Source organism: Seriola aureovittata, chromosome 2 (genome assembly GCF_021018895.1).
Source record: "Seriola aureovittata isolate HTS-2021-v1 ecotype China chromosome 2, ASM2101889v1, whole genome shotgun sequence".
NCBI classification, from domain to species: Eukaryota; Metazoa; Chordata; class Actinopteri; order Carangiformes; family Carangidae; genus Seriola; species Seriola aureovittata.
The window spans coordinates 10,159,041-10,181,328 of record NC_079365.1 but is presented as its reverse complement, the minus strand read 5'-3'; positions in this window follow the sequence as shown (position 1 = coordinate 10,181,328).

The following is a 22,288-nucleotide window of genomic DNA, read 5'->3' as shown; positions in this document are numbered from 1 at the left end:
CACTGACAAGATTAAATAGTTTACTCAGCTGTGCATGAAAAAATTTGCCCACTGTAAACTACAAAAGGCCAGTTGCTCGCTGAGACATCAACTTTGAGAAGAATTTCCATATTCATGCAGTTGCTGTTTGACGTTCTCGGCCAAATACTGTAACACTGAGATCGGATTTTTAAATATATAACAGATGGAAAGTAGGCAACATCTTGCCTGAAACAACCCGGAACCCGCATGTAGTTTATTTAGTTTATGTATTTTGTGCAGCTACATGATATCACTCATTATCTATAGATACAAAACTTCTACATACAAGTTAAAAAAGGGAGAAAACTGGTTACGATGGAGCAGCAAAAACAACAACCACAGCAACAAAAGCACAGCAACTAGCACCAGCACAATATATTGTCACTATACTGTCCGTAACAACCACAGCTGATTAGCCGGGGCAGTATTAAACCCTGCCTTGCATTCTCCAGGGTAGTGCACTGCATCACATTACACAACAGGAAAACATCACCTCATCTCGTAGCGGTACAACCGACCAACTCTGAGCAAGCACATAAATAAAAAACACATTTGAAAGATAATCTTTTAGTTGTCCTCGTTTAGAAATTCTAATTAAATTTTCCTTGTGAGCTGTAGGAGGTGTAACAGCTGATAAAGTCGCCAGTGGTTATGTAACATCTCCTTAGAGCTTTTACCACAAATACATTTATGTGTTAATCTGCCCCCCAGCACCTGGTGCACAAGCCTCTTTCTGTCTTCTATCAACCGTCTTTTATCAGAGTGCCTGTCTGGCATTGTTCAGAACAGGCAAAGTACCAGGCCTATAAAATGGTTTCCCCACATCTGTTGCTTCATATTCCTGGCTCAGATTCATGGGTCCAGAGCCAATGTCAATGTCAGCGTCTGAAGACCGCAGGTCTCCCATCACCCTCCTCCAAACACGAGCTCTCCTCCTCACTGAAACGGGCCCCAGATGGAAATGGTGTGAGACTGTGAAAGAATCATGTTGACAGAATTCAGGACCCAGTTTAAGGTCTCACTTTGACAAGATGAAGCCTAGCCTCAGGCCTCCTTCTGCCTCTACATCCAATTCTCTCTCTCTCTCTCTCTCTCCCCCCTTCTCATCCTTTCTCTGTCCTCTTCCTCCCTCCCTCCCTCTCTCTCTCTATCTCTCTCTCAATCCCCCACACCCCCCGTCTTACTGAGCAGGGTACTGGCAAAATTTCAAGGCTTCTTATTTATTTATCAACTCATTATGATTCCCCCTCGCACCTCAGTCCCGCAGAGGATTTTCCTGAGGAAGAGATACCTAAAACAGCCCTTATCTGAAGTCTCCTTTGTCCCCAAGTTCTTAGGAATTGTTTAACAGGATTATTACTGAGGTTACACAATCCATTATACATTCAGTTGGAAGTGGGAGAGTGATTTACATTAAGAATAAATTTCTCTTCCCTGTCTACTTTATTTCTGAGGTAATTGTGTGCAGAAATGACCTCCACTCCAAGCGTAGCAGGATAAGCCTTGGTGGTGCATTATAGAATTAATCTGACATTTGTTCAGCTGAAGGAAAAAACAAAACCTTAAGGATGTGGATTTAATAGACAGCGAGTATATCTGTCAGGCTGTGTAGCTGGAAAAACTAAAACATCATGAAGTTAATTAATGGCACCATCATGCTTTTTTTTGTATGAATGTTGAAGGATGAAAAATTATATGTAACTTAATGTGCAAACACATGACATGCCAGAGCGCCAAAACTACAGCAAGACGTGATCTCCTTGTAAAACGACAAATGTAAAGATCCACTGGTTCTATGATGCACAGGAGAGAAAAAACTCTTCAGGAATTTGTTCATTGTTAACAAGTCATGAAATAAGGCACAGGAGAGAAAATGAACCAAACTGCTGACACGCTAAAAAGGACTGTGGGTGTTTTTCCAGGTTTGCAGGGTTTGTTGCCTAGTGATGCACGTGTAATTGCAACGAAAAATGACATAACTTAATGTGTTCTGGTATAAAATGAAATTTGCACGTTTTACAGATATGAGCTTTCCAATTGCAGCCCAATTAAGTAAACTGATTGATGCCGGAATGGCTTTCAGCACAACTGATAACAAGAGGAAAATGTAAAAGACTGAAATAAACAGAAATTACACGTGAAGATGTATGGAGGCCTTTCCAGCGGTTTGTGTCGAGGCATGAGATGATACTTGAGACAGTGCGAGGGACTCTCTGCAGTGGAAGCAGCTTCCCCCACCATGTGGTAAATGGTTTGTGACTGGTATTGAGTGATGCACCCGCTCTAGGATACCCAACGCTAATGTGTTCTGCACACAGTGTTTCATGCTGCATAGCGACAGAGCACCATTCAGAAAATGCCTTTGTGTGTGCACAGGACCACACTCAGACACAAAAAGGGGGGAAAAAACAGTTTGAACTACTATGTGTGATTTGATTGTACACAATCTGTGTTGTGTAAAATAGCCACCGATCAAAATGAGGATGAGCCACAATGGTGGATTTCAAACACACAACAAGACTTGCGAATGAATTAAAAAAAAAGAAAAGAAAAAAAAAGTGTTTTAAACACAAATGAAAACTTAGCTTGAAAGGTTACTGAAAGTGCTGCCTGATGACTTTCAAAGGCATTCACAACACTAAATAAAAGCACTGCTCTAATCTCAGCTTGCTGCATGACATATTAATAGCTTGTTTTGAAGATGACACACTCAGCTGTATTTTTACAGAGACTTTTCAGTGTAGTGCGCCTATCAAAGCCTCCCAGGACTCCATCTCACTTCCTTGTCTTTAGCTGCTGTTTGACTCTCATGACCTCACTTACATACAATAGAGCGGCATTATGCGATCAGTTATTTCTGGCAGGCCTTTGACAACTGTTTTCATCTTCATGCCCTCATATTGATGAGTTAATGTGCTCTTTTAGCTTTTCATTTGAGCCAGCTGCCTGGCAAGGTGAATCTCCCCCAGGCTTTAATGGCCTGCTGTACAGCAGAGAGTCAATCCTACCACAGACTCATAGATAAATCACACAGAGAGAAGGAGACACAGAGTGAGGGATGACGGCGTATGTAGAGCAACTGTGTGTGGGGCTGAAGACCACGGACTGGTGTTCTGATCCACATTTTCACATTCAACGCTTGTGTATTAATTGAGTAAAGAAGAAAAGCCCACTTCTAAACATTTTTTTTTTCATTTCATTAGCCAAAAGAAGACAATGACAGATGTATTTGGAGAGAAACAAGATCGAAACTTGAGATGATGGCCACTCCATTTGGCAGAAAAATTGACTCCGACATCCTCATTTCCTCTTCCAATGGCTTCAAGACCCCCATCATATTTTTGACAAAATTAATCTACCTCTTTGAAACTGTCACTCAGCCCAGAAATGTTAGTGACACTGTGTAATATGACTGTCCTCTTCTGCTGATTAATTTGATGGAAGTGTTGTGAGAGAATGAAAGTAGGAACATTTGACAGACTGTCCCATCCATCTAATTGTGTTTTTTAAAGATGTCGTCCCTGTCATCATGCTTTTTTTCTTCTTTTTTTTTCCTCTCCTGTTTGACCAAAATGAAGTACATTTCTATATAGTAGCACTTGACAATTTTATCCTTGGAAAAAAAATGTAGTCCTCTGTTTCGAATGACCCTCCTTGATAGTGACACTCTGCTGTGTCTCATCAAATTAATTAACTGTCTGATGGATCATAAATCAGCCAACACATTAATGGGGCCTGGTGTTTTATGCTGATTCAAGCCTTTCTACAGAACATTGTGGAAAGTATATGGTACAAACCCTCCTTTGATCAGTACTACATCACAACGGGCCACTCACTCCACTCTCATGCATGTCAGAGCTACACACCCTCAGAAAAGGTGTTCATTTATATCTGTACACATGCATGTGTTGGACATTAGGTGACTGTAAAGACAAAAAGAAAGTTACTATAAAAAGTCTAAATCAAGAGCTACTGCGATGTTTTTTTTCAATAATCATTATTATTGTAGGCTGATCTTATAGTAAAGCTTAATAAACTCTCCAGGCTAAACCTTCACTTTTGTTTCAGACTCCAGATGGGGTTCTGTTCATGCGGCATGTGTGAGGCTATGATGTGGTAGACACACTGACCTCTTGACAACTTCTCTCTGCACACAGCTGTGAATCAAATGCTTCACTGGTTTTCAAAATGTTTTCATAACCAGATCCTTGGATTCTTTGGTGGTTCAATAAAAAAAAAACAACAACAACTCTGGTTTGAAGAGAAGGATGTGGCTCTCTGAGAGGTTAAACGTTAACGTGTGCGTATCAGACCTGAAAGTGTCGTCATAAGTCAACATATCATGACGTTTATAGTAAAACATAAAACATGGGAGTTTAAGCTCTCTTGCGTGCACACATGCTATGGAAGGACACACAAGAAAACACCCGTCTATCAAACACAAACACTAATACTCTCCCATGGACACACACAAATTGACCAGATTTAAGTCTTTTGATAAAAAAAAAAAAAATACACCTATAGTAGAATAAAAGAAAGAAAGTCATGAAAAATGGGGTAAAATCAACTTGAAATCGGGTCATAAGACGTTTGATAATAATAAAGATAAAATCTACTGGCGAATACACTGTCGTTAAACATTTATTCATTTATGGTCCATATCTGCTTATTAGCAGTTTCTCCCCGTTTCATCTTCTTAACTTACTATCACTACAAACTGTTTCAGGTTTTTATCAGGCTCTAAATTCAGGAAAATTCAGTTTCAAAGTTTTCTGCTTCTCTTGCAATAAGAAGCTACATAACCATATAACCAAAACAATGAGCCTTTCCTATCCCTGTTCACTCACATCCCAACTCTTTTATGTGATCGTCAATTGAACAATCAGTCTTTTTTTGATACGTATATACTGTATATATATATATTTAATTTTAGAATTTAAAAAATCTATCCTCTGTAACACAATATTCTGTATTTGCTTGTTTCATCGCTTTATTTAAGTTACTATACAGTACAACACTTTCACTGACTGAAGTACGTTTTTATGGCTGCACTATTACAGTCAATCAAAATATCCAAGGTGACTTTGCATCATTTCACCCATCACTTGCCTGTAGCTGAGTCTGTCATATTTGGTATCTTTGTTAAAGTAGAGATCTTGAACAGAATTCAAAATTAACTTCTGCAGATCTGGACCAAGCGCAGGTGAATCCAGCTACGTTCAAGAACAACTTAACAAGTAAAACCGAATAGGAATTTCAAATGACTTCTGCTGTTGATAAAGAGAGAGAAAAGGAGAGAGAGAGACATTAAGTGATCAACATTCAACAACAATCACATCAAACTCTGAAATTCTCAAACTTCGCTGTTCTTTTATTCATTGTCCTCTGTAGACAACCCCCCCGAATAACATGCAAATTAATAGTGTGAGCAAAACTGTACGTTTTGTTCTGTTCATTGAGCCCTTCAGTGATAGCCTCGGGGGTTAGTGTCTCAGTTGCTGAATCAACATCTTAATTCAAACTAAACAAACCCTTCAGCTGTGATAGTGCAGATGTGAGTGATTTGAGTGTTCAGCTGGTTCAGTTGTTGGTGTCTATAGTGACTCGCTGCCTCAGACAGATTTTAATCTGCAATAGAGACATAGCACAAATGTGAGTGATTTTTTCCTTAAGTGGGTCAGCGGATCACTTAATGAACAAACTCTGTCAGGCGGTCAGTGAGCATTTAACCTGTGTGCGGTTTGCACATGAGACAATTGGTCAGGCTCAATATCAAGTCTGTATTTCCAGGTCAAGACCCTATTTAGATAAAGCGTTAAGTTTGCTCAGCTGTGAATCAGTCCAGATTCATGGTGACAGACAGACTGACATCATTCGAGGTCAGACTCAGTCAAACCTAATGCAGCATCGCACAGCTATGAAAGGTGAGGCAACTTACTGTAAATGTACTGCAACATCCCTGGTTTGTGTCTGGCTGGGTACCTTTGTTGCATGTCAGTCTCCATTTTTCTCTCCTCTCATTTCTTGTCAGTTCTCTATCTCTGGCTGTCTGATAAAGGCATAACACGTCCAAGATCAAAACTTAAAAAAAAAAAAAAAAAAAAAAAAGGTACATAAGCTGCAGTTTTAAATAGACTAACATTCAGTAATGAGCATTATGTGGAAATATGATTAAAAACTTGTTGTACTATGTTGATTATACCAATTTGCTGAACTTGTGTATGGCCTTCTGTTCTTTAATTTACAACAACAAAAACCCCACTATGATAACAACAGACAGCACTGAAGCTATGATTGCCACTTACATCACAGTTTAGTGAACAGCTGAAAGGCAGGTGGACCAACTCGCTGTTAGGATGATAGGCCACCAGAAATGTTAAGGGAAATGTCACTATGTGATATCATGGTTTTGATTTCCTGTATACAAAAAGCCTTTCTGATAGAGAAAAGAAAATCAAAAGAAAGGGCACGTGTACTCTGCATAAAGTCTTCAAGTGTCAGTGCCTGCATTGAGCTGCTGCAGGAGACCACTGATCTCATATAAATCAGACGTTTTATCAGATGGGAGGTGCTGAAAGTGTGTGCTGAGCTGCTCAATATGCCAATTCTCTTTTCAGATGCAGAAGCAGGTGAGGCGGGATCACGCTTTTGACAAATCCGGCATTTAAATAAACTATCAAATCCTTGTATCTTGGTGACTGCAATTTGTGTCTGTGTTATTGTATTTATTTTCTCTGTACAATGAAAGAGCGATGCCGAGTATGAGACAAGGTATTAGTGGCTTCAAAGAAGTGAGAAAAGTGTCAGGGAAATCATGAGGGACTAATGGGCTCACGCCAACTCCACCTCCAGTGGGATGTTGTCTTAATCCTGGAGTGTTTTGGGAGCTAAGCCCCAGTGTTCGCTCACAAAGACAATTCTTTCAGACTCGATCTCATCAATTTCTCAGTGAAGGGTCCCCATCCAATGTTCTCCCCTTTTGTTGTGCTGTGACTTGTGTCATCTCCCAATTTATCGCACTGTGAGCGGGCAGTTTTTATCATGAAAGGTTTCTCTCCGCCTCTTTCACTCTCCCTCTCCGGCTCCCTCGCTCCCACTCTCGTTCTCTCTCCTCTCTGTTCTGCTCTGTTTGCTGCCGCTGAAGTCTTATGGCAAGATCACAGCATTGACACAATGTGGTCACAATTCACAAGACTGATTATCTTCCCCCCATTTATAATGTACTGAAACCTATTTCTGTCAGCTCCCTCAACTAAACTTTGAGCTTGACAGATTTCTGTTAGAGTGTGTAAGTCCTGTGTGATGAAAGTTAATAATGTATGTAAACATATAGAGTCAGCGGGAAAATTCTGAGTAGTCTTCTGTAGCAGTTTGCTGCAAACTGTATGAGTAAAAGTATTTGTGTCTTATTGTTTTGCAACAGCAAATATGCATGAATCTAATTTACATAAATTTAATTTAATTTAATTTAGTACTTAACTGTTGGTACTGCAAACACTTAGGACCTCAAACAGAATCAACAAACAGCTAGATAAAGCAATGTGAAACTTAATGACAAAATAGACAACAAAATGCTTATTAATAGCAAAATCGCTTTGAAGTTGCAGTCATGGATTACATTCTCCCCAACTGTGTGGTAATCAGTCACAGCCAAATCCTCCTCCCCCCGCCCCACCTCATCCCCACTTCTGTACCCCCAATTCCACCCACCCAAAAAGATAAAATGACTACCATCTTAAGACCACTCACGACTGATGAATATTCATAGCTCCCTGGTAATGGCCGTTTATATAATCAGTAGAGATGGGGTTGGAGATGGATCTGGGTTAATTATCAAGTGCAGTTTTAATTGCATTCTTCTTCACTACAATGATGTTAACGAATTAGCAAGACTCCCTCTCTCTTTGTACATATATATATGTATATGTGTATGTGTGGGTGTGGGGGGGTGGGGGGGTGAGAGATGTGGGAAGCGTACACTTGGGGACATCAGGCATTCTTGCCTGTTAGCCCAAATGATTTGGGGAACTGGAACTCTGAATGTTTTTTGCTGCTTCCAGGACTTCAGTGGATAAGAAGACAGAGCCAAGCTCGAACGGGCTGCGGGGCCTGGGAGAGGTCTGTGGAGATGCCTGCAGAAACGAAGATAGTGGAAAACATGCTCCTAATCCTTCCTGGGGTCTCACCCTCTTAACCCCTCCATTGTTCTGGAGCCTTCAGCATTTCCTGGTGAGCGCTGGAGTCCCTACGCTGGGATGCCAGGTCCACTTGTAATTGTTTGCAGTGATGAGAAGGGTTATATGTTGAGACAGGTTTCTGCAGTGTTGGGCTCTCCAATATGAGTAAGCATTTGGAGTCTTAAACCAACTGGCTGAACTCAGATTTTAAAGATTAACTGTAAATTGTTAATTGTAAATTGTTAAGCTGTTAAATTAAATGTATTCATATTTAGCTGCAGAAAACAGTGTGTTTATTTTTTTACTCCATAAAAGGTTATTTCATGTATCTTTATCTTCTTTTACCAATAAATTGTTTGCTAAACCCCTTCCTCAAACAGTCACCATCCAATCTCGAATCCATGTAAAGTTAATTTGGACAGTGGGGTCTTTTTTTAAACCTTTCTAAGAACAAAAATGTAGGGAGCGGAGAAAACTGTGTAGGCCTATTTGTCCACTCTAAGCGCTAACATGTCTCAGTAACTACCTAGCTACCCAGCATTATTAGCCACACACCATTTAAGTGACGTGACTTTGTGACAAAGTTATGTTAGAAGTAAAAAAACTTGGTCACAATCGCACATCCACTGTCCCACTGCTTTGAGCCTTATGTTGACCCTCATGTTCGCCAAACACATTATTTAATTTGTGGTGTTGTTTTTAAATCCTTTTCTCTTGTGACGTTAAAAGTGAAGCATCATGTTTGAAAATTTAAAACATAAATCTAACCTCTTTAACCAAGGATGTCAGCCAAACATCTAAAAAGCATCACTTTAAAATTAAATACAGATCTGATATTACTTTTGTGTTATCATACTAATAGGCTTCTCCACTGTAATACTAGAACAAAGCTGTTTCTTTATTTCTGTGTTTCATACATGGATTCTTTATTCTTCCTTTGTTATTTTGATCCCCATTAGTCTCCACTACAGCAGTTGCTAATATTCCTGGGGTCGGCATAAAATGGATGGTGTGGAAGCTGACTTTTTGTCTTGGATGTGCAGACTTAGCTTTAGCATGTTATCATGTACACAGCTATCAAATATATTTAAGATCCTTTACAAGGTTTTCTTATTAACAGTAATCAGCTTGAAGCATTGAAGAGTGAAGAAACTGCATTTTTACACCAAATCATAGAATTAACATTAGCTTGAATAGCTAGCTACAGAAAGAGCTACAGTTAGCATCCCACTGTCATTGTTAATGGCATATGTACCATTTGAGAACAGAAAGATCAACAGGCATAGCATCAGATGCTAAGGGGGGCATGGCTGAGCCTGTGGTCAGATGAAACTATGAACAAAAATGAAATTTAAAGTGCATACTGCAGTTCACTTCATCAGACTGACAAAAGAAACTGCATCTTCCATTGCAGCCCTGTGGAGCTTTAGTCAAGTGTCTCATCCAACAACATTGTCATCCACTGATGACAGAAATGTCAGGCTGTGATAAATAGGACCATTTTAGTTGGATGAGGAGAGGTATAAGCTCCTTCAAACCGGGATCAGGTGGTAAAGAGGATAAGGAAGACTAGGTTCAGGAAAAGCACCACAACCCGTGGATTCTCCAGACGCTCACATTTATGACAAGGGTGGTTTTCCCTCGTCTTTCTCCACAGATTCACCGGCTTCTCCTCAAGGGGCATCAATCACCAAGCCCCTCGTCGCCACAAACCATTCATGTAGCCTGCCCCGTGCCCCAAAAAAAGAATGGCCTGTCATTTCTATGGTTAAATTCAATCCCATCCACTTGAACATGCATCGACAGGGACCCGTCAGGAAGAGAGCGTCATTCATCACGCCTCAGCTGCTGTTGTTGCCGTGCATAGTGTTTTGCGTGTGTGTGCATGGCAGCAGACCAGATTTGTCTTGAAGACGCCAGGGAAAGATGATGGCAGCGCAACGTGATCGGCAAAGCAATAGAGCATTTAAGCTTGCATCAGACAGCGTGAGATTATGATTTTTTCCCCTCTTCTTCTGTTTCTGTGAGGCAAGAGCAGAGCACAGCTGTAGCTGTCTCGTCTTTTAGCCCCCCCTCCTCGATTCTTACTCACCCCACTGAGCTTCAATATTGGCAATTTTAGGGTCACAATGGGTCCCAGTGGTAGGTAAAATGGATGAGAGGTCAGGCCCTATGCCTGTAAATCCCCATGCGTGTTTTCATTTCTCTGTAATCGTTTAAGACAGCAAGCAAGGACTTAGATTTAAAGATGAGGTGAACAGTGGGTCTATTTTGTGCAATTTTGCTTTTTTTTTCATCCCCGACTCATTTTGATGGAATGCAGACAGAGGCTGTAAAGTCCAAGCTACACCTACTGTACATCATATCTGTGTTAAAAGCACTGTGCAGTATACTGGACGGAAGAATTTTTACAAAACAAATCCTGTTTTCTTCCAGTAAGTTGTATCTTTGGATTTAAATTTACATCAGCATTACTAACAAGCATCGTTTGCAGGATTGTGTCTGAAGTTGAAGATAATTTGCCAAGTTTAGACAAATTCATAATGATAGAACATCTCAGAATGAAACTCAGAGCCAATTATAAAAATAAAAAAAAATGTGTCAGCAATGCAAATATAGCCTACTGTCACACTTTTTCCTTCTGTTCATCTCTGCTTTGATTTATGCTTGACGATTCTCAAAACAGTTCAGAAAATTCATAATTCATCGTCCCTGTCATGTTTTCAAAACAACACAAAATGAATGACATTGATAATGATGCTAATCGTCCCTCTCAATTTAGGCCCATTGTTTTTGTCTGCTGTTGTGTTTCCACCACAAGTCCATCTGAATACTCCCCTCCATCATCATCTTCCTAATGAGTATCTTGTCTGCTGCTGGCATTTAAAGTAATGCCAAGAGATGGCATCCATTCTGATTGCTGCTATTTGTTTAGATGGGCTTTTTTGTTGTCCTGGGCGATTGCATAGCTGCAAAGCTGCCCACAATATTCAACAATTTCCTTGTCTGTCCTGTTCCTCATTGGTTATGAGCTGGTGTGAGCAACAAACACCACAAAGCGTTTACTGATAAAGAGTTCAATAAACTAATTTCCTTCTCTTTTTGTTTACAAGCATGAGTCTGCATATATTCCAGCTATACCTATTTGAACTCAGTCGGCAAAAAAAAAGAGACTTTCTCAAAAGATTTGAAGACATTTCTATTCGTGTCCAGCAGTTATTTAACATATGACCACAACCTGATTAAATAGCACAGAAAAACATTTGAATCAATGCTTTCCCTTACTCTCCTCTTATGAACTTCTGGGATACTTTATGCTACTTCTCAAAAGGACGGTCATGGTACAAGAGGCTGTGTGAGGCTCTGTTGCTCTCCGAGGCCCAGCAGGTGTGTGCCATTCATCAGGGAAGCCTCAGTGTCCTCTCTGTCAGCTGAGTGGGGAATATTCCCTCCTGCTAAAGTGTTTGGCCCCTCAGGGGAAGCCAGGCACAAACAGTTATGCAGCTTTATTGGACTTATATATCTGTTTTATGTATTAGCAGGCACATAGCTGTGAAATATTTACATTATTCTAGACACAGGCGAGGAGAGTTCGCAAAGTGCCCGCAATCTAAAAACAATAAAGAGCAGTCTATCTCTTTATCGCTGCCATTTTATGAAATGACTTGAGGCAGGAGATGATTTTATTGCCAGAATGTAGAGAGTCCAGAGCTTTCTGCCTCTTTCTCAGAGTCCTTTAACGTGGCTGCCTTTATGAAGTGCGTTTTAATATTGCACCACAATAGAGGCGCTGACTTTTTAGGATAAGCAAGGCTGTCACATACTGTTCTGCTAATAAATCATTCACTGCTATGGGACTTACATGAAATAGCCTAATCCCTAGCAGAACATCAAAATGACACCCCCACAACTAAGCTGTGACTCCACTCAGTGTTTAGTTTTTTCTTGTTTTAACTTGCTTTATGTGTACATTGTGAAGATAACAGGCTTCACTGAGCATTAAAAACTTCGCTTACTGTTACAATTTGGCATTTGCAATAGTTACATAAATTTTTAATGAGCAAAGTTTAAGTTCAGTTTTATTGGTGTACAGTGTGGCTATCATCTACAGATGATTGTGATTCTGTTTACTATTGAGATTCATATATAATATAAATAAATTTGCAGTAATAGAAGCATCCTACCGGGCATTTTAATACAAATAAAACTTTCACTTTCACAAACCTCTGAGATTTCTTTGTATCACATTGTATTTTGTGGTTAACTTGTAGAAAATAACCAGCTAAGTAAAAGCTAAAAAGAACAATACTGTCGATTTGTGTACCCTTGAGCAAATTGTCTAAAACACTCCAAAACATTTCTAATTAGCTTTTGTGGTTACTTGAAATGTCGGACACTATATGGTACTTTTGAAACAACCTTTACTTAAGCTTGAGCAGTCAACATGGCAGTTAGCACACAAAAACTTTTTTTGTCCAAAAAAGACAACCCGCTGGTGGGGGTGGAAGACAACAATCCACTGTGACCACCCGTGAGTGGAGAAATCTGGCGATTAACATATCTGAATACATAGAATAAAACAGTTTCATGTTAAAAATCAGTGTCTCTCAGAGAATGTTCGACAGACACAGGACTTCTCAGAGGGACTGGGAGCTGATCGAAAATATGGAATAATTAAAGTACACAACTCAACAAAAAAAGGCCTAAATAACATTGGTCTAGTAGTTTTTAGACATTTCGATGCAGAAAAGTAACATATTATACCCTTAAGACAATTTTAATGAACAAAGTTTAAAGTCAGTTTCTTTTTTTATTGCTGTCGAGTTCAGCTAGCAGCTACATATGATTGTGATTCTTTTTACAGACTATACCGTATATACACACATATATATATATCTATATATATATAGATATATATATGTATATACATGGTATACAATCCGCCGCCTTAGTGACTGCAGTTCCTGTTTGCTTATGACCTTATGAAGGGTTCATTCTGGTGTGACCCCTGAACAGCTTGGCTAGTCAGACCCACATATGGCTTCCTCTGAAGAAGCAGACCAGACCGCCAAACAGCTGCTGCTCTCCTGACCAGACATACTCCACACACCCATCATGCAACATGCTGCAGGGGCAGCTGGACAGCACTGACTGAGGTCATTTTGCACATGTGTATACATATGTACGCTCCCATATACTTAATGCACACGGTCATGCACGCACACGCAAAGCCAGGACACGTGCAAACTGTAGATCGGACAAATTCACATTAAAGCATCACAAGTGCTTCACAAGTGAATGTCACTGGATGACCAGATGAGCGGAGTTTACACGAAGAAATACAAATTGTGCGGGGAAAAGACAGCAACACATTTCAATGGACAAGTGCAAACCATTTCCACATTCCACATTTTTCTCTTTGTTGTGTGCAATCATGTCAAGTGAACCATGAGAGAACAGTTCAGTGTGTGAGCAAATCAAGAATCAATGTAATGATATGGCCCATTAAGTTATGAAATGAGGTTCTTCACAAATTGTTTTGCTTCTAGTAGATTTCTCCAAACAGGTTCTTCTGTAATGGGCTGGAAAGACAAACACCTCTATCAGCAAGTCAACTTCAGGCTCAGTGCTGGTTTCTACTTTCGTGCATGTTGGATAATGTATGTGATGAATCTCACCTGTTAGGAGGTAAAGAAGCAATCTTTCATGCAGCTCAAGTGAATCTGATATGTAGATCTATAATCACACACTGAGCAGTTATATTAACCCATCATCTTAGATTCCATAGACAAGACTATTGATAACAAATCTGGCTTCCACCGAAAACGGTAACCAGCAAAATACCATGAAGTCAGAGACGTGCTGTACATTCAATCAAATGTAAACCCTACATTACGCTTTTAGAACGGCCATACTCATTTTCTGATATTAATTTCATCAACAGTGACTAAGTTAATGTGCCGTGACGGTTGTAATTATAAACATAATATGGAATGCAACCACCCTATTATGATTGGGGACACATGGGAATCAGTAAGCAATTGTGTATGCTGCTTGATATTTTAAACCTTGTTTGGACAGCCCATTTCAGCAAAGGTGTTAGCACCTTGTCGCCACTCATCAAATTAAAATTTTCAACCTGAACAACACGAACAACACTGCTGAATACCAAATGAGAGGGAGGAAAACTTTCTCTGAAACAACCATATCTATAAGGTCAGTAACCTCATAATATCTATAAAATGTGATATATGCGCCGTGCACTCACTGTTCAAAGTATTTTGAGTGAAAAACATTTAGACTCAAATCGCTGCATATAAATGAAATGTCATATTCCGCTGTGTGTTTTTCTACCTCTTAACATCTTACTTTTCAGCGACAGCTTAACCGAGACGCCCTCACTGCTTTGATAAACACATTAATTTATGTGCTTGGGTATTTAAGAAGAGAAAGTGCAGCATCAGATGTGCATAATAATATACAGTAAATGGAAATCATCACATCTGCTCCAATTATGAAAAGGTCTTTGCAAAAGCCAAAAAAAACCCAAAAACCCTGCAACTCTATTTGAATTCATAAAATCCCAAACATCATTTGTGGAGGGCGAAATGCAAATGCATTATTAATATTCCACAAGAAAGGGAAGCATTAGTCACAGATTATATAATTCAAATTAAAGTGTTTTGTATTTGGTAATATTTGTAAGAGGAAAATAAGGGACAGGGAATGGGTCTGGCTCAGCACTTTCCAAACACTCAGTATTGAGTTAAAAAATGTACCTGTTATATTTAGAGAAAAGATGATGTGAAGCTTAATTGAGCTGCTAGTGGATTTATTTTTAAGAACATAATTATGCCTAAATTTCCTTATTATAGTCTTGGCTGCAGTGAAATAATGATATAAAGATACAGCATCATAACTGGAGCATTAACACTAGCATTGTTCATACATACCTGCTCTACAGTATTAGATTAGATCAGAGAGATTCCATGTTGCTGTCATTCTATACAGTAAGCACCAGTACAACAAAATGCAGTTTAACATATAACCAGATAGTGATATATAAACAGAGTGAATAATATCCCAGAGAAAAGAAATATCATTTTGATATATACAAAATAAACAAAACAATTGACAAAATCTAAAGCAGCTATGTAGCAGTATCTGACTGTATGAATAGAATCTAAAAGTAAATAGCAAGATATATCAGTAGTCAGTCGAATCTGTCCTCTGTGCAGATTCACCATAACAGCATCACTTGGCAACACTTTTAATGTCACTTCATGTTACTAAGATTTAAAGCAGTACTGTCTCTGTAATATGTTTCCTATCATGTCAGTGTAATTGTGACAAAGTGAACTCAATGTTAGGGGTGATTTTCAGGTATATTTTAAAGCCTTTATGAAGCCTTTATGTAGTGACATATCTCTGCCCTCAGCTCACGTTGTACGTGGAAGTGTGTTATGGCTCAAACAGAAGAAAAGTAATAACGTTTTTAGTCTCGGAGGTTAGTGGATTCTTCCATCAAGGTCCAGTGGTCGCAAGCTGAACTCAGTGCAGGATTAAAAAAGAAAGAAAAAATCCCTCCCTGTGTTCACAGCACCTCCCCCTTACATTGATTGGCAATTAAGACCCACTGTCCAGAACATAAGTCCACATTACTAGGAGAATGAAAAAAACCCCACGTCCATTAAGGGTTCACTTTAAGCCACAATTCTCTCCCAGGGCTGTAGCAGGGATCTTAATAATAAAGTTAGTGGCTGTCATAATGTACCCCCTGTGGATCACAGTTCATTAACGCAGCTACGGCCTTACAAGAGTATGGGGGCTGGGGGGTGTCACTGTATTGATTACAAATCCACCAGCTCATATACACAGTAGGTATGCACACGCACTGACACGCACGAGTCCACCCCACACCTGACCCATGTCAGCCTTGTATATACTGTGGCCAGCGGTGATGATTCAGCACTTTTGCTACAGCAGCAGAGTTGAGTTAAATGCAGGACAGGAGAAAAGCAGGAGGAGGAGAAGTAGAAGGAGGAGGAGGAAGGTGGGTGTTGGCACCCAGCCAACCCATCAGAGTGGAGAATGTGGGGTGGGTGGAAGGGTAAGAGTTGCAGGATGGGGGTCGGTGGTGATGTCATCTGATGCTTGGAGTGATGGATAACCTTACCAAGAAGAGAGGGGCACACACACACACATACACACACACACACACACACACACACACTGGCATTTGTACACAAAAATGTACAGTAGAGGCAAACATGTGTACACTTGCAGAGGTATAGAGTGATGTAGTATGCGCACATCTGAATATTCAACCCCTGCGGTAACTCATGTATGAACACACACACACACACACACACACACACACTCAACAAGGTGTCCACCCACGCACAGGCACAGAGTTTTCTCTTGGCATTAAAGCACTTCTTTGGCTCTGATGTCTTGTCACTTATCTTAAGCACTGGGAAGATGTGTGCCGCTGGGGGAGGGTGGAGAGCGAGAGAGAGAGAAATGACACACAAGCCAGCTCCATTCTGCTGACTGCTCAACTTTAGGCGTTGGCGAGTAGAGATTAACAATGACAGAATGTACTAACATCCATCCAGAGTAAAGCGTGATTCATTTTCACTTTTTTTTTTTTTTTTTTATCCAGATTCAAAGTCATCTCAAGTTGAGTTTCATCTGACAAAGAGCCATCGAGTCTTTGATGCTGATATGTAGTATATGATTAATCATATTTTACCTTACAGGTCTGTTATCCTTTACAAAAACACTTTGAAATAGTCCACGTAGTTGCCGATGATGATCACAGTGAGAAAAATTTAAATAACTGTTTCATCTTGTCTTTTGCTTGTGACATAGTATTGGAGCTACAGCGTATAACATAATCAGATTATTTTGGAAATTAAGGGATGTATTTGAAAGGATTTGCAGAAAAGCTGATATAATATCTGGAATTTTCAGCCTGTCAATGCCGACTGAATTCTAATCTATAGATATTGTACAGATGTTCCTTTTTCATCAGATGAACAAGTACAGTATCAAGGGCTGTGGCTTTGTGCCTGTCATCTGTGCTATATCTCTGCTGCCAGCACTTGTCCCCATTTACTTTCCTGGAAAACTGCCTCATTCCCCTCACCTGAAATATTCATTATCCTTCTCAGGCTCCATTTCAAACTCGCACAGATGTGTGTGTTTGTTTCCTTTGAGTACTAGTTTGGTGCAGAGGTAGATTTTTTGTCTTCCTCTCTGCCTTTCTTTTTTTCTTTCCAGCCTCTTTGTCTTTCTCTTTCTCTGTCACACTCTCTCACTCCCTCATGTGCTTTCATTCCCGCTCACTCCTTTGTCAACCTCCTCTTGCAAAGAGAGCGAATGTCTATTTTAAGCAATGTGCCATGCACCAACCAACCACCCCCACACAGACACAGTGCAGAGAAGACTGGCACAAGTCAAGCGTGTTGAGTGTAAGTATCTGTGTGCGTGTATGTAGTGTGTGCTGGGAAGCGCATTCTCCCTTATCCACACCTAAAACAAAACCTTCAGCAGTCCACAATAAGCCTCAGCAATGTTGTCACAGTTTGCAATATGTTTAGCGAACATGTTTTCATTTAAAAGTAGAGCACTGAGGTTGTGAAATATCACTACTGTCTGTCAAATGCCACCAAGCACAACAAAGTTGAGAAGCAACAGCTAATGGTGCCTCTTATTTTTTGTTTAATGATGTCTGACACAAGGGTAATGGCTGGAAATGGGGAATAATGGATTAAAAATACAAATGACATCACTTTGGTAATTACAGAACTCAGAGATCAGAGGAAAGCATGCTTTATAATCGCTTTAGAAAACTTCAAACAATGGTTATTCAAGATTACAACATGCAAATTCGATATACTACAATATACTGATTTTTGAGGTTAAATGATCAGGAAATCCGTGTTCGGGCACACAACAGCACATCCTCCTCATTCGTTTTAATGCAGGGTCATCCTGGATTAAAATGAATGACCTTGCTCATATTCTGCCAAAACACAATGCGAATGTGCCAGTCAAATATGTATAGGCGCACATAGATTACTTTGCTAGGTGGAACAGTGTTCTGCAGCGCATGAACAAGTGTCACGGCATCTTTTTTTTAATCCCACTCATTCTTCTTCCTTGTCAAAAAATGGTGACTAGATTACCCACAAATCAACTCAATCGCAGAGAGTTCTGTCGGAGATCAAGGTGTGTTACGTTAGTAGAAGCTAATGTAGCCTTGTCGCTAACCATAGTCTCCAGCCCCAACTAGTGTTGACTCAGTTGATAAGATCCTCCCCTCAAAAAGAATAAATTAAGACTTTACAACCTTTTTTCACATACGCAGTAGTACGCTTGTCAACAGACTGCGATGTGTAAAAATTGGTGGCGTTCCCCTTTATTGTGCTGTTTTTGGTCCAAATGCCTGGGGACTCCAGGTAACAGTGCTGATTGTATTAGTTTATAACTGATCACATTTCAAAACTAACTTTAATCATGACAGATGTTTGTTTATCTGGCTTTTCTTTGTCACGCTGACAATAAAGCAGCTCAAACAAAGAGGCTGAACATAAGTATCGTTATGTGGTTGACTTATCAGGATAATGTCTCCTCTACAGTATGCAGCGAGCCTTTCCTTTTTTATTAGGAGCAGCATCCATTTTACTATTTGGTCTTGTACGCATAGCTTCTGCGAAATGCCAGTCGAAAAATCTGGAACATTCATCAGTCGCTCAAAGTTATACAGCCCAATTTATCCCATGTCGAATTCTCAGGAGATATTGATTGGCCATTGATTTCAACCCGTTAACATCATCCTGATGGCAAAATATGTTGACGCCCAGGCACGTATGCAGTTTAGAATAAAAGCTTTTCCTCTTAATTTTGTCTGAAATCAACATAAAGCAGGTAAGACGACATTCTGCAGGGACGTAACTTCAGTGATGTTACACATGCATGCATAATACTCTGCCTTTTATGTGCAGCCAGCTGATGTGTATGAGTGTGTATGAGGCAGGCTACAGTATGTAAAATACCTGTGAACAGAGTCAATCTTCTGTAGCAATTTAAATATGCGAACATCCTGCTTCATATATTTCTAGTTTGAACAAATGTGTGTTTTCAGCCTTTTTGTCCCTCGTCTCCCAAACATCTCACCTCCTTCTTCTCCCTTTCTCTGTCTCTCTCTCTCTCTCTCTCTCTCTCTCTCTCTGATAGCTGAGTGTGAGATGACTCACGGGACGAGGCAAAGCGCCGGGCACACACAGCTCTCAGGTAATGAGAAATGATGTTGGTGTCAACGGTGGAATCGTCCAAATCATCCCTGAGCTGAGTTACATAATTCAAATATCATTCTTTTACTCCCCCTCCTCTTTTATCCGTTATCACTGCCTTGTCCTCTGGCACACTCTCCCTCGCTCACTCTCAGTTCAAACAGATTTGATTTCTATTCCTCTATGTTCCAGTGACATCGCCGCTCCTCCGAGAGGCGTGTGCTGGGATTGGAATGCGGATAAAGTCACCCATCACGGCAAAGCATGCTGGGAAAGGCCAGGAGGTAGACAGACGAAATAGAAGTATATATCCCTGAGTGTGCCTGTATGTTGCTGTATGTGCTGGCTTTTATCTTCTCATTTTTCTTCTATTTTTTTGTTTTTCTCTGGTCGTTTTGGTGTTTTTTTTTATCTCTTTTCAATCTGTACTTTTGTCTTTTTTGGTATTTTTTGTGTGTCACTTTTTGAGTTATTTTTCCTGTACTTAATATACAAAGTCTCGGACCTCAGCGAGACTAGATGGTTGAAATAGTTCAACATTTTGGGAAATATGTTGATTTGTTTTCTTGCTAGGAGTTAGATGAGGATATTGATACCACTCTCATGTCTGTGCGCTAAATATGAAGCTACAGTTAACTGCCATTTAGCTTAGCATAAATACTGGAAACAGGGAAACAACTAGCCTAGCTTGTTCAAAAGTAACAAAATCTGCCTATGAGCACCTCAAAAGCAAAGACCAAAAACTTGACCAAAATTTTGTTATTGTTTTTACAAATCAATTATTATATAAATTAAACAAATGAAATAAAGTATGTTAATTAGTAAGGTTCACAGGTACTGAAAGGAATATTTTCTTTGGACATGCGCAGACTTTGTGCTGAGCTAAGCTAGCTGGCTACTGTTGCTAGCATCATGTTTACGGTACAGACAGGAAAACAACATTTATCTTCTCATCTCATAGCAAAAAAGTGAAAGAATGTGTCCATCTGTCTTGCCTCTGAGGTAGTAGAAGAACAAGGGAACAACTCATGAGTCCTTGAAATGTAAACCACAATCTTTTCTCTTTGTGGATGTGGTTTAACAACTACATTTCAACAGTGCAATGGTCATATTACATCTAATATCCCTATTGTCAGCAGATGGTTTAGATGGGGACAAGGGTGTTAAGAAAGCCAGTCCCCCACAAAAAATCCCTTCAGGGGCTCCTGTAAACAGTGTATTGATGCGACACATTGAACTCAACTGCCTGCGAGAACTATTTGTGGTCAGCTGTGGGGAACGGAAATGGAGTTCACCAGATTGGTTTTTTGGAATCTGAATGGGAAAACTTTCCGGGCCAGGGCTGAGTCTGTATTGGCCAGATTGAGGTGAGATAGAGTGGAGAATATGAGCGCAGAGATGAAGTTGACCCCAACCTTTTCATTTCTGCCCCGCATCCCCCCACCCTTCGTTCCATGCTCAGCCTAGCAGGCACTACCTTGGCAAGGTGGAGGAAAATATACCGTTAACTGTGGACATGGAGTCACTTCAGCCTCTATCTCTCTTTATTTTCACCCACTTGTCTTCACTGTGATTCATTGTTCCCTTGTACTCACTGTCTGGAGTACAGTGTTTGCACTTCCTGTCTCGCAGCACACATACAACCTTGCACACATGCGCGCACACACGCACACACACGCGCATTCTTAGACATTTTTCACTTTCATCTACTCTCTTCTCCTACTTTTCCTCTCTCTCGCTTCTTCTCTCCAGCAGTGGTTGAAATCTTGGATGTATTGGCATGTCTCCTTTCATCACCCCACCATTTGTGAGGTGGATCGAGAAGAGTGTACGGACCTGGGAGAGTGTGTGTTGAGGCGTAAAGGACCCTCTCAGCCCTAAGCCAAGCCCTGTCCATCCAGCGAAGAGCCCAGACGGTGTGATTCAGCCCTCCTGAAGCCTGGCCAACTCTTACTTACACACACACTCACACTCACAGAGGCACTCAAAGAGAAAGTCACAGACATCCTCTTCCCTCTCTTAAGTCACCACAGTGAAGCCGCACTGGAAGGACGGCAGGGAGGAGAGGTGCAGAGGGGCAGCTCTGTGGTTCTCAATCCTCAGGGCAAGGTCACCTTTGCCTGGCTAGAAGCATGTAGAAGAGATACAAGGACTGAAGAGGGTACAGGTTAAGACTGACTTCTAACAAACTTCCCTCAAAACAGATTCAACTCCCTCCAGGGCAAACACATAAATTGATGTATGTGTATGGGGCAACTGGCATGTTTTTAGACTCGCATGCATGATTTAGTGGGAGAGAGGGCTGAATGATGGAAAGGGTCATAAGCATGAATCTATAAGCCATGGGGAGTTTGACTTGGATATTTGTGCATTTGTGTGATTGCATGAACCACAACCTTAATATAATTCTCGGGGTGTGGTACAAATGTGTGCTGTGTGGCTGGAAATCTCACGGAGAAATTATCCATTTTGGAATGTAAATGAATGTTGTTTTGCACTAGTTTTCTGTCATGAATGATTTTCAGATTCTGAAAGAAACCTTTAGGCAGAAAAATTAATTTTAATAACATTTTTTAACTATGAAACCAGACTAAAATTAAACATTCACTTGGACCTGCTGTAATCAGGGTAAACCGCCCCTGTGCTGCAGACAGTTCAAAAAGCAATCTTTTCATCAAGTGTACCCATCGCTCCACTGAAATAATTAGTGAATTTCAGGCCTGTATTTTACATTTCATCCCAGACTTGCCCATCGTAATGTGTCCGGTAATGTCTTGTAACCCAGCGGTG